Here is a 14,836-nt window from a genome sequence, read left to right on the forward strand (position 1 = left end):
ATTAGAAGAATCTTAAATCATGCATATTGAATTTTCAAAGGAGAACGTCCAGCTTTCTTAAAAAGTTTAATCTTTCAATATTTAAATAAAATTGATTATGGCGTATCTTGTTTGTGCAATAATTTAGGTAAAATCTGGAAAATTTTGAATTTTAGATTATAGAGTGGGAAATTAATAATGCAAGAAATTTTATTTTTATTTTTGCTTTTATTTAATTTTTACTTTTCATCTAATGATCAGATTTTCACGTACTAAGAAATTGTGTGGGGAGAGTAGATATCGACAATGTCAACCTTCAACTATGAAAAGGTACTCCTCTATGGAATCCAGTTTACATGTCTTATATACTAGTGAATTCGAATTATATTTTTGCAGTGGTAGATACACTACAGTATTCCCCCGTCGAAATTACAACAGTGATAGAATTCAATGAACGGATACCACTAGTTGATTCATTGTTGTTTTGTGAGAAGCCGGGAGAGCTGTATTAAGATCACCGTACTTTTTGAGTGCTGATCGTGAGAGCTGTATTAAGTTCACGGACGCGGTAGCTCTTGTGTTGCCATTAGCAGTGGAGTGAATACATTGTACGGTGTGTGTGATCAAGACTGAGAAGCAACAGCGTGAGTGGGTGGATAATATCGCTACCACAAGTAGCTAGTCAACAGTTCAAAGTGGACTATCCATCGAAATAGGCGTGTTCATATCGAAGTGGGCGTTACTGTCAAGATAGGCATGTTCACATCACGTGCGAAAGTCACCAATGTGGGGAGAGTAGATATTGATAATATCAACTTTCATCTACGATTAGGTACCCCTGTAGTGTATTTACCACTACAAAATAAACTTAACAGTTCGGGGACTAAATCTTAAAAATGCTGATTTATAACAATAATCAGTACTTTAAGCTACGAAATAAAACAAAACAAAAATCAATTCTGTCATTGTGTGATATGGAGCTATACATTTAAATAGCATTAATCGTGTAGTTGGTGATATAAAACTTCATCTGCTTCAAAATAATGAAGATGGTAAATGAAATTCGACTTGTTTCGAGTGCTCTAGAATAGGCACTCATTCTCAAGACTTGCCAGACCTAAAAGAAGAAAACCAACCGGAAACTCTTAAAGAATGAAAGAAAGGGAAATGAAAAAGAATGGAAAATAAAGGCGGGAAATAAAACAAGAAAAACCATAGTGCTTGAGAGAAGTAATTCGTTGCAAAATATATTTCCACCCGCTATCAAGAAATGGTTTGGAGCTCTTTTCGTTAACAAGAGAATCAGCCTTCGTATGAATGAAACCACGATACCACAGAATCAAGATGAGCTGATGAGGTAGACTCGTTCTTCGTACAGGGTGAATAAAAAATAAATAACGAAACAGTAAATCAGTACTAAAAAACACTGCGAAATCACGCTCAAAACTGAAAACTGGCATAAATACTGACATAAATACTGAAGCATATACTGACATAATTAAAGATCTTAAACCAGATGCGTGAAATTTTTAGGGGAATTAATAAATACATTTGTAAGTGACAGCTAATTAAAGCTGATTTTTTTTTTCAAATGGACTTCTTATTGGAACTTGATAAGAATTTTGGAGAATGATCATTTCGCTATCTAACCTTTTATTTACTGTTAAAATATTTTTAAAGAGTGAAGGAACAAAGCTCTTTTAATTCTAATTCATTACAATATTAATACATTATCCTTGCTAAAACTAAAAAAAAAAATAATAATTTCAGAAACTACGGAAACCTCGTTGTAGAATTCTTATCAAAACTTCACCAATTACCATAATACCAGTGGTATATACATGTTAACATCAGTAGTACACAATAATTAAGCGTTATCTATGAATGACAATTTCTTACGGTTTTCTTGAACGAATTTCCCATTAAAAGTTTAAAGCACTATTTTATGGTATTTCAATTAATACAATCAATAAATATCAATATTAATAAAACATTACTGTCAATAATACGGAAATTTTTTAAAGCTCCCCGTAATAAATATCTATTTTTTTTCTTTTTAGCTCAAAAGTTTATTTTATATCAATTAAACAACATTAATTAAGCATCATTGTCATCGATTTTAGTATAACGATTTTTTCCGATTCTTCTAGAGAAACAAATATCTTTACTCGATTGCTTTTGCTTTCTAGTACATAACTTATTTCAATATGCATGCATATTTTTCTTACCAAGCGACAAAAAAAAGCCTCATTACAACTCCCGAATGGCAACGCTAGAAAATCGACCCATGATTGCCGCTAAAAATGTCACATGCCAAATCTAGTAGAGCTGGCTCAACATATAGCTCTTTTAAAAACGGAAACTGAAATAAACAGAGCGAGCATCCTTACCAAAAATGATCTCTTCCGAAATTCACCCTATCAGCTGCGCAATCTCATACTATATTAAGCTAGGCAGAAGTGAGTAGTCTTTGTCGATAGATCTCTATTTTAGTATTTTGTCGAAAGCGCTTTTTTTCACGAATTCATGCATTACGAATTTATTTGACGATTTTTGATTTATATCACGAATTTATTTGTTTTATTATTGTTATTAGTTATTCATTGAAAAATGAGTCTCAGTCGTGCTGTTACGCTTTAAGATTTTATACTATAGCACATTTCTAATTGGTTTAACGAATTACATGTCATTTATTTGAATTCAAATTAATTTTAATGACTTAGTATTTACTAAAAAGATGTAATATCTTTTTTTTTAAAAAAAGTTGTTATATGGATTTGCATGATTGTTTTGAATTCTTGGAATTTTCAGCATTTGCAATGTACCTAAGTTAGTAGCGAGCGCAGCGAGCTTGGTTTGTGAAGCAAACCATATAAGATTGCGTAGCAATTTTCGGGGATTGGTGAGCGTTAGCGAGCAGGGGGTGCAGCCCACTAGTATGCATATATTAACTAAATTAATTAAGCATCATTGGTGTCAATAATAATATAGTGATTTCCTACGCTTCTTCTGAACTAATTAGTACCACATTCCCATTAATTTTGATTTAGATACATAAAATTTTTTTTTCTATTCAATTACCGTTGATTTTAAATAAAGATTTTTTAGATACACGCTTTAAACGAAATATTACAAATAAAAAATAAATTAAAAAAAACGCGTGGAGTCAGACAACTTTAAAAACATATCTATGGTGTCGTAGACCACACGTGCTACCACGTAATGTTGTTTATTGAATTTATCTGACATAGCGAATATTAAATGATTAAATGTTTAAATACGTGCAATAAAATATTTTTTTGATCACATAGAGCTATAAGCTAGAAATTATTACTGATGTTATCTATAATATATGTGCAAAATTAACGGTCTATCGTTAAATTTAAAACAATCGCTGACGTTTAACCAATCAGAAAATTCAACTTCGTTTTTTCTCATCCCTCTCGAACGGTTCGTCGCAGAATGTTCTATTGTAGACAGTGACTTTCCTCGTGCTTCACAATATCTGTATGTCAAGTTTTATAGATTTCAGTTGGTTGGTTTAGGAGTCTATGAATGACACACACATACAAACGCACACGGACAGACATTTATTTTTATATAGAGAAAGATGTAATGCGGCGTAAGAAAGAGCTTTAGTAAACTATTCACTCATCACGTATCATTTATTTAATTTATTAATAAAAGAAACAACACTCCATGAAGGTACCAAAAAGAAGTATAGTTTTCACACGACACTAATCAATAGACATATCACTTTCAAACAATATTTCTCCCTAATTTCCCCTCCCAGTGATAATGAAATACAAATAAAAAAAGGTAGATAACCAAAATTCTTTGCTTACCTGTTAATTCGAAAAAATATCCCCAATTTACAAAAATGGTAATTTTGGTGAATGTTTTTTTTTATATATTTCTTAAAATTCTACCAAGTATTTTGCACTGTTAGAAACTTCTCAGAAAAAAGGGTTAGATAACAATTTATTGAATGGTTATTTTACCATATTTAATCAAAACTGCCAAATAACCATAAATAAAAGGGTAATCAAATTGTTAAGTTTGAGAAAAACTGTTTATTAACTGCTTTTACCTAATACGGTTAATACGAAAAGCCGAGCTCCTATGTCTAGTTAAAAAAAATTTTTTTTTTACGTTTTTGAAAAATGCTAGTTGTAAATGGTTTAAAAAAACGCAAAATTTTGTATTTATGGTTCTGTAACCTTACTTTTTTAAATGGTTTCAAAACTATAAAGGAAAAAATGTTCTCCACCGTAAACTTTACGTTTAATCGGATGGGCAGACAGCTGTTAATTGGATGGATTGGCTGCTACTGATTATTTTACCCTAATTTTAGAATGAAAATTCTAACAGTGTATGTCATATTTGCTCTTGTGGAGTAACTATGAGTTGGTGCATCAGATATTCCCTTCAATTGATTCAGTCTATTAAAAGAAATAAACGCGCTTTTTGTGTAAAACCTCTGAAAGCTGCTACTCCTTATATGTTTCTTACCTGGCATAAACTCGTATACATTCTCATACTCTCGTGCTCATATAGATTTTCAACATTCATGACATAAATTTCTTATGAGGGTAAATGAATCCCAATGTGGTTTTAGAATATGAATAAATCATTGAAATTCTTTTGCTTAAATTTTTCAGGTAGAATTTCCAAAGAAATTAAGTGCCTAATTAAGTACCTTTAACCAGATTGTTAAGAGACTTGAAGAAGAGAAATGCAATACTTTTAAAGCATTTTCTAGGCTTTATAAAAGGTTTAAAGGTGGTTTGCTTTTCCACAAGGTCTGTGGAAAATGTACTGCTTTTTCTATCAAACCCAAGAATTCGAAATTCAATTTAGTCTAAGCCCCTGATACGAACGCAATAAAATTCAATTCGTAGAATTTTTTTTGATAAGGCAAATATTTCTTTTCACTTCAAATTGTATGGCTTTTATCTCAAATGATATTAAACGTCAATGACACTTATTGGTTGAAGAAAAAATATTCAATAACTTGATTTAAAAGCATTCAATTTGATTTTCAATTGAAGAAAAGAGAAATTATTGAATGAAATCCTTTTATCTTTAACATATATAGAAGAATATGGGTTACGGGTTTTATACTATACAGAATATTATAAAACCCGTAAGAATCCTTTAAAATGCGTTTGTTCTGAGAATAATGTATGTTTAACATCATTTCAAAAATATCTTTAAAAATGTTAAAATTAACCTAATATATGTCTTCTGTTTCTCAATTTCTAATTCTGTTCTCACTTTTTCTGTTTCTCAAAAATTCGATCCCTCTTCTATTATTTAACACTAAACATACCAGCACTTAATATTTCCATTTACCTATTTCCACCATAGCCGGTCACATGACAGAACTTAATGTTTCTTGAATGAATGTATGAAATATGGATGTTAGGAAGGAAATAAACTAAAATAACTTTATTATAATGAAGCAAAATTGTATATTGCCTATTTTTATGTATTACAAACACAAAGAATAAGAATTTTTAATTCACTGCTCATCTCATTTTTTACATATACACAGTGTTTCCATTGTACATTTACAGCAAACATATTTCTTCTAATTATTATTGTTTCTATAATTCTTATCATTGTTCTTATAATTATAAGAATATGTAACAATTGAAATTATTCTTATACTTAATATTATCCCTTCTAAAAACTTGAGCTGTCTTGATTGTTTCGACATTTTTCTGGGTGAAAACTAAAGGTCTGGTTTCTTAGGACTAGCGCCTTATCTGGGCGTCAACGTCCCGCTGACGCCAACAAAATACTGGTTTGTTAGCTCAAGGCCTGGTTTCTTAGAACTAGCGCCTTATCTGGGCGTCAGCGGAAAGTTGGTGTAGAGCTGACGCCAAAAAAATACTTTTTTGTTAACTCAGCGTGAGCAGTCCGTCCAAGGCAGACATTATCTCTCATTGCGCATGCGTTAATAACGTAAACAAATTTTTATTTTGAATTTGTATTGATTTTGTTTTTGTCGACCAGTGTTTTAGAGAACAAATAATGACTTTGTCCAAGAAAAAACATGTTATAGCTGAGCTAAATGAAGAGTGCTATGATTAATGAAGAAGCTATGTTTAATGTCAAAATCAGAATCTTGGCTGATTTCAATGTGCTGTTGGATGTTGTCCGCCATTGCTTCTGTGGTTAACGTCACGTTGTAATCCAACTGCAGTTGAGTTGGACGGCAATTGTTGTTCAAGATGAGCGTTCGATGACGTATACTATCAAACTCACAAATGGACCAATCAGAGGTTAGCGCTGATTTCCAGCTGACGGCGTCCTGTCCTAAGAAACCAGGCCTTAACAGTTAGCTAGAAATGAAGTAAAGCTATCCAAATAAAATATAAGCTACTTACCAAAACTTGTTATTGCCACTTTTTCTGACACAAAAATGCCAATCTAAAACTTAAGGTACTTTCTTTGCATTTGAATTCACAGTTATTCTGATGGAACTCACTACGCAACAGTCTTTGCAGAAATGTGAAGAATCTTTAATATGCGGAATCTTTCAATACTATAAAAGACTGAAACGTTTTTGATGGATTGCATAAATTTTCGAAACATCTAGTGAAGCAAATTTTTCAAGTGAAGCTTTTTTTGAACGATGACTTTTTTAACTACTTTTGACTCTTCAAAATATGGGAATGTCATTTAAAGTAAGGCTCCTATACTAAGAGAGCTGAACTATCCGGCAGGTTGGAGCAGACAACTTCGAAAGTTAACGTTCTGTTAGTATTAGCGTGAGAGTTTGAAGGCTATTTGAAAACCTAAAATTATTAATATGGGGTTGCGCGACTGAAAAATTGTACAAACAATTAAAAAAAAAGGCTTTTGAAGGTTCAGATTTCCTTCAAATTTAAAAAGAAAGAAGAAATGGATAATAAAGGGCAGCCTGGAAGTGGAGCTCGCTCATGTGAGATAATTACTCATTTATTTATAACTCATTAAATTTATTTACTCATATATGTTGTATATAAACGATATTAAGTTGTTAGAAATTGTTTTTGAATACTTGTTTTCGTCCATTCTTTTTTTAAAAATAAGCGAATAACTTGCAGGGTTACTTGGAATTATATAGTTTCAACTATTCACCAAATATTAGAATTTTCATTGAAAATTGCATTTATTAGGTATATATTTGTTTAAAATATGACTTTTAAACAACATTTATTGATTTATTCAACAATTTTAAGTGTTTGTGTGCTATAAAACTAATAAATGAAGGCAAGAGATTGGCTGAATTCGACAAACTTATTTCAGAATCGTCACGTTTTGTAGTCACTTTTAAGTAATTTTTATTAAAAACAAATATTTACCTGTTTTTTATTGTATTCCATTTTATTTCACTAAGATCAAGTAGTTACTTTCCTAATCCTGGCTCATTTAAGTTTGTCTTTTAGCTATTTACGGTAATATATCGCCTAAAGTTCAAACTATTTGTTTTCATTCATCGTAAGAAATCTATTTAATATCCGATTTTTTATATATTTTTGGATCTATCAATGTCATATTTTTCTTTGAAATTCTTGCGTTAAATTGCTAAAATAATTAGTTTCTGGTGTTAGAAAATTTCATGGGAGTATGGTTAAAAATAGCAAACTCTAAATTTTTTTTAATGTGATTTAATTTAAGTATGAAAATAAAATAAAAAGTATTCTGAATATTTTTGCATGTTCATTTTGAGAAATATCAACTAGAAATAAATAGAAACAATAAATTAAGACACATGGGTGAAAGCCCTTATATAGCAAGACGGAAAAGAGAAAAACCTGGTACGTAAAACATTTCATTCCAACATTTTTTTCGAAAAAAATGAAATATCTGTAACTATCAAGATTTCTTTTATAATTCTGGCATATATATAAAACCGCTTTTTTTCCAAGATAAAGTAGATATTGTTGAAAAATTTAAAAAAAGAAAAAGTAAACTCCTCCCCAAAACTAGCTATAACTGAAATGGTTTTACTACCAGCCTTTCCTCTTTTCCGTCTCGCTTTCACCCCTGTTAAGACCTGATGCTATTCCAACAATTTTCAATGTTCCAAATTCCTTAAAAATTCCTCCAAAAAGACTGAAAAGAATAGGCTGTCCAAAATCTGGATCAATTTGAGATACGCTTAAAGTATAAATTTACTAATTCCTCTCCATTTACTTAGTTTTTTAATAAAAATTATTATTAAAAAACCAAAAATGTTTAAAAAAGCTATTTCTATCCAGTAATAAATAATATATATTCATGTAATTTTTTTAAATTGTATTCCTTATTTATGGATTACTTATTTAAATAAATGTTGTAAAAATGTGATTTGAAATAAGATGTTTGTTTAAATAAATTATTTAAAAATTTATCATGCGTCGGTTCTTTCTCTCGCCATAAAACTCTAGCTTCTATTTATTCTATTAATTCTATTTATATAATAATAATGGCTAAAAATCTTAATTTGTCTTGCCCTTAAATGTTTTAAGGAAAATTCAATGTCTCAATTAAAAACACTAGTTTTAAATTAATTCTTGATTTTGAAACAAAATTTATTGCTTCTCATGATTTTAAGACATTTACATTTGGAATACTGCATGAGAAATTTAATTATTTTGATTATAAAGACATACTTAAAAATATTTCAAATCAAAACATGTTTTTTTTTCCATTTCAATTTTGTTTAAAAAAAAATCTGAAAAGAAATTTAAAAAACCCAGATCTAACTGAAATATAAAATGCAGTACCAAATTTACTTTGAAATCATTTATAAAAAAAAATTTATGTAATTGGCATATAGCATATGCTCAGTTTTTTATTTAAAACTTTAAATCGGTCATAAAATTTGCAGTGAATTTGTAAAAACATCAAAAAAAGTTTCCGAAAAACAATGTTAATCGATGCACGCTTTTCTTGACCGATTACCCTATAGTTGAGGTTGTAGCGATAAATTGCCAAATCTTGTAGCTCTTCATTATTAAAAGAAAAGCATTCGCTCCGAAATAGATGATAAGCCGAACTCTCTAATTCAGGGGTTCTAATTTTAAAGATCTCTCAACTAAACCTGTACTTATTATTTCCAATTAGAATGAATGTCATCGAATGACTCACAAGTGACCACTTTAACTCCTGTTGAATGGATATCCTAATTAGAATTGATTCATAATAACTTATTCCTAATAACAACATAGCATAATAAAGTGTGTTTCAACTATGCTCTCTTTTCGTGTATGCATGTATTCAGATAGTACGCATCTCTTTTCTTTTGAAAATAGTCACTTAAGAGTTTTGAAGAGGAATTTTTTTTAAAGATATTATCACAAATAATGTCCATTACAATCAAAATTTTACATATTTCTCATTAAAATGTAATATGTACTTGATAATTTGCGAAGATAAATAACTGTTTAAAAATTTTTTTAGATACATATTTGTCATATTTAGATTCCGATGAATAAAATATCACCTATTTGCTATTTGAAGTTCCCGTACGTTTCAATTGTTCCATTACATTTTTTTCCCGTCTTTTTTACCACCTGGTCGATAAGTTTTCATCCTAGATATAACGCAACAGCATGAAATGCGTGTTTAAGAAAATGGACACAGCAGGAAATGCGTGTTTAAGGAAATATACACAGCACGAAATGCGTGTTTAAGGAATGGATACTGCTCAAAATGCGTGTTTAAGGAAATGGATACAGCATGGAATGCGTGTTTAAGAAAATAGATACAGCTCAAAGGTGTGTTTAAAAAAAGGATACAGCACGAAATGCGTGTTTAAGAAAATGGATACAGTATGAAATGCGTGTTTAAGGAAATATACACAGCACGAAATGCGTGTTTAAGGAAATGGATACTGCTCAAAATGCGTGTTTAAGGAAATGGATACTGCATGGAATGCGTGTTTAAGAAAATAGATACAGCTCAAAGGTGTGTTTAAAAAAAGGATACAGCACGAAATGCGTGTTTAAGAAAATGGATACAGTATTAAATGCATGTTTAAGGAAATATACACAGAACGAAATGCATGTTTAAGGGAATGGATACTGCTCAAAATGCGAGTTTTAGGAAATGGATACAGCATGAAATGTGTGTTTAAGAAAATAGATACAGCTAAAAGGCGTGTTTAAGAAAATGGATACAGCTCAAATTGCACGTTTAAGAAAATGGATACTACTATACAAAATAAATATGTACATGAGCAATTAGGTAAAAGTAATTGGTCATTACTATGCATACACGTGGCTTAGCTAACCGCTTCCCTGACTATCCCGAGTTAACTCGTGTACGTCTATATTGCAAATATTTATCATCCCGAGAAAACTCGGGCTTAGCAGAATGTGTCGATACATTTTGTTTCATCACGTCGCTATTCGGTCGGAAGAAAAAAAAAACATTATCTGCTGTGATTGGAAGATTGCCAAGTTTTATTTGGGAGTTTTGCTGTTGGACTGTTGGACTGCACACGTGCTTTGTGATATTGTATATACGATGGTTGTAGAGCAGGGGTGGCGAACCTTTATACACCAACGTGCCATTTTTTCTTAAAAAAAACTGTTTAATGATGTCATAGACGTGCCGTCAAGTAATTTCGACTTCGTGATTATTGGGAAAATAATAATACTAAATACTAACAACTGAAAACTATTTACATTGAAAAAAAAATACATTTTGCAATGTCTCAGTTGTAGGCGTAATTCAACTTGAAGTAACATCAGTGTGACTTCTGTTGCTGCAGATTAGATGACAAATAACTTATATTAGGTTCTAAGATGTTAGTTTCAGCAGGACTGTTAATTTTTTTTGCTAGTTACTTATTGTTAACTTGTTTTTTACGGTTAATTGTTTTTTAGCATTAATTGTTAATTTTTAATTAATAGTTGTTTATTATTTTGTTTGTTTTGTGATTTTTAATATAATTGTTACATATGCTTCAAATTGTAATAACATTTGTGTAATAACAATTCCTAATGCGATAACAATAGCGATCGGTGGGGTGCCCAAAATATTGTTTCACGTGCCATAAATGGCACGCGTGCCATTGGTTCGCCATCCCTGCTGTAGAGTAAAAACAAAAAGCTTATTCCTTCACTGACGTTTGAAAAGTATCATTTTGTGTTGTCCCTTGTTTTAAGAACTATCATACAAAGACTAATATTTAACTTTTTTTCATTTGCCTGAAATAACTCGGGATAGTAAACTGATTTTTAATTAAATATTTTTTTACACATAAAAAAATTAAAATTTCAACTTAGAACTTGTACATTACGTTTCGTTCTAGTTCCTTGTATTTATTAATGAAATAAAAAAATAGGTTGATTTTTTGCATTTTTTTTTTCAAAATAATTGGTGAGGAAAGTGTTTAAAAAATAACCATTATTAAAATTTCTCATTTCTGAGTGTAAGGATTACTCAGTGTAAGGATTACCAGTTCAAATATTTTTTGCTCAGAACTTAATTTCTGGGACATGAAATTGTCATTATAAATAATAGAATTTAAAATATATGCATTACAAAATAATTGTTCTTGAATACTGAAGAGGTATTTGAAACTAAAAATTTGATCGATTAAATGAGTTTGAAAATTTTTATTTTATAATTTATGTATTAGCCATTGGTTAATATTTTCTTAAGACATAAATTTCAAAGGGACAAAAATAGAATTTTGTCTATCTGATTGAAATGTTTCTCACTTTCAATCTTATAAAATTGCTCTTTGAAAAAAATACAGCAATTTTTGACCTTAACAGTTATATTTACAATTATGATTCCTATATTATAATTCATAAGATAATGAGTTTCTAAATAAGTTTTCTAAGAACGGAAATTACGGAATTGAAATGCAATGAGTCATTTCCTTCAAAGGAATGAATCAATTAAGACAGTGAGATTTATCAATTAAATAAACCTTGATAGAATTAACAACTTCATAAACGTGGATATCTAATCTCGCATAATATTTTCACAAATATGATTCATGTAAATATATATATATATANTATATATATATATAAGTTCAAAATGAAGAATAAAACAAAGAAAAAGGGGGAAATAATAAGCAAAAAATAACAAAAAACAATGGATACCCAACTAATGTAATAAAATGTTATATAAAATCATTGAATTAATCGTATATTTTTTTGGATATATTTACTAAACATTTTTTTTGTTAATTTTTATAATTTTCCCATGTGCAAATCCATTTCGGGCAAGTCCGTGGGTAAAATTATTTGCTAAGAATTTCTTTATTAATTTATACAATTTTTCCATGTGCAAATCCATTTCGTGCAAATACGTGGCTAAAATTATCTACTAAAATTTTTTCTTTGTTAATTTTCCCATGTGCAAATTAATTTCGGGCAAGTCCGTGGTTAAAATTATTTACTAAAAATTCCTTTACTAAATAATTTCCTTTGTTAATCTATACAATTTTTCCATGTGCAAATCCATTTCGAGCAAATCCGTGGGTAAAATTATTTGCTAAGAATTTCTTTATTAATTTATACAATTTTTCCATGTGCAAATCCATTTCGGGCAAATACGTGGCTAAAATTATCTACGAAAATTTTTTTCTTTGATAATTTATATAATTTTTCCATGCGCTAATCCATTTCGTACAAATCCGTGGCTAAAATTATTTGCGAAACAGGCAATTTATGTTTCTTTTTTCTATTTTATATTTCATATTTTTTCTTAAACAAACATCTATTTTCTAAAACTATTTATGGTCTATTTTTAAAATTATCCAGCATAATATTACCTTGCGCACATCCATTTCGGGCCCATCCTTGATAACTAACAAATCAATGCACAGAATAACAAATCATTCCAGCAGTGCAGTAAGAACGACACTTTAAAACCCTCTTGTTACACTCAATTTGCACTTTTGTTTTCATATATTGTAATCTGGCAATATTTCTGCGAAAACATTATTAAATCATTCTTGAAAAATTTCCGTTCATGTAAGTTGATCTGATTTCGCTACTCGCTTTATAGTCCAATTTTACTGTTTTTTATTTTTTTATATTTTATTTTCTGTTTTTACATGTTATTTTTACTTATTTTTACTTTTTGTGCTCTATTTTATTTGTTGTAATTTTTATAAAAAAAAATTTTGAGTGCTCCTCACACTATTGTATTAATATATTTTGCTTTGGCTTTATTGATACAATATCAGAAAGCACTCTGTTTTACGGATATAATCGTGTGGGCTGATGAAAAGATTATATCTTTTTTTTCCGGTTTTCTTTTTCTTCCGGTTCTTTAAATAAAATTTCATCCTTTTTTTTTAAAACTATTTGTTATTTTTTTACTTATTATTTCCCCCATTTTTCTTATGTCTTTAATTTTTCTTTGTTTTATTCTTCATTTTGAACTTATCTAATGGGTTCTGTTTACTTGCAGCTTAAGCCCAAACGCTAATGCGCTCTTTCGGCTTTTTTTTTTTTTTTAATTTTGAGAAAGGAGCTGTTCTTTTTTAGAGGATAGTTTAAAGACACTGATGCTGAGATATAATAAGATAAGAAAAGATAAGACAAGGAAACTCTTTTCTGGATATTATACTGCGGCTACATGGATACACAATTAATAATATATTTCTTATCTTTATTATTATTCTTTCCTTATCAATAAATCGATGAATTCATAACTAAAATCATTCCAGGCAGGGGGGGGGGGGGGAGAGAATGGTAAGAAGATTCTTCCTAAAAATCTGCTTTGATGTTTATCGTGCAATAATCAAAGGAATGTTTGACATTCAGATAAGAGCATTGATTTATTGGATGAAATAAATATAAAAACCGAAGTAATATTTTTACTGAAATACATTGTTTTTTTGTTTGAAGAATACTTCGAACAGGAAAAAAAATCATATCCTCGTTAATATCTTTAAACTTTTTCATCTCTGAAATAAAAGATTTTCTGCGATTAAAATGCATGCCAAAGTGCGATTCAATTAGGATCAGAAAAGTTAAAGTGGCTGTAAGGTATAAAAAATATGAAAAATTAAATATAAAAAATTTTTGATAGCATGATCCCTAACCTAAGGCTCCTAAAAATTGCCATTGAGTTATTTGTGCTGGCGATATTTTGAGTAAATAATATAGATATAAAATGAACTTTATTTCAATAAACTCGCCTTTTATTTCTGGAATTCATGTCCTTAAGAAAATGGAGATTGACTGCGTCAATAGCTTCTCAAAAGTTAAAAATAAAATTTATAAATAAAAAACATATTTTAATTTATGTCGAAAAGTATTACGAATTACTCCAAAATATTTATCTATATACAGAAATCGTAATATAATGCAGAATATAAATATATATACAGAAATCGTAATGTTATAAAAAGTCGATTCAATATTTCGAAACTGAAACTAATAACCGATTTTTTTTTCCTTTTTAATTTAACTGTCCTTAAACTAAAAATTAATGATTTTAATTCCATCAAATTGTTTATTTTATATCGAACCCAGGCTCCTTAATATGGTTAAATGAGTAATATATGTTCCTTTATGTCCCGCCATTTTAAGGATTGAGTTCAAGACAACGTTTTGAACGCTCGGTGGAAAAGTATTGATTGACGTCATGAACAAGCTTCACTTACACTGCATATTGGGATTACTAATTGTTGCGCACTTTTTTCGCAAAGTAACGTTCGCCTTCCCAAGTTGCAACTCATGTATATGATTGATTTCGCGCCATGAGCCACGATCCGCCCCACCGGCACGCAATATAAAATATTTCGCAGTTCTATGAGTGATATACAGTCCCTGGCCAAATTATTAGACGCACTTTAGGATTCTATTTAAAATCTTAATTATCAGAACATACTCTATACAGC

The sequence above is a fragment of the Parasteatoda tepidariorum genome, chromosome 8 (assembly GCF_043381705.1).
Source record: "Parasteatoda tepidariorum isolate YZ-2023 chromosome 8, CAS_Ptep_4.0, whole genome shotgun sequence".
Lineage (NCBI taxonomy): Eukaryota > Metazoa > Arthropoda > Arachnida > Araneae > Theridiidae > Parasteatoda > Parasteatoda tepidariorum.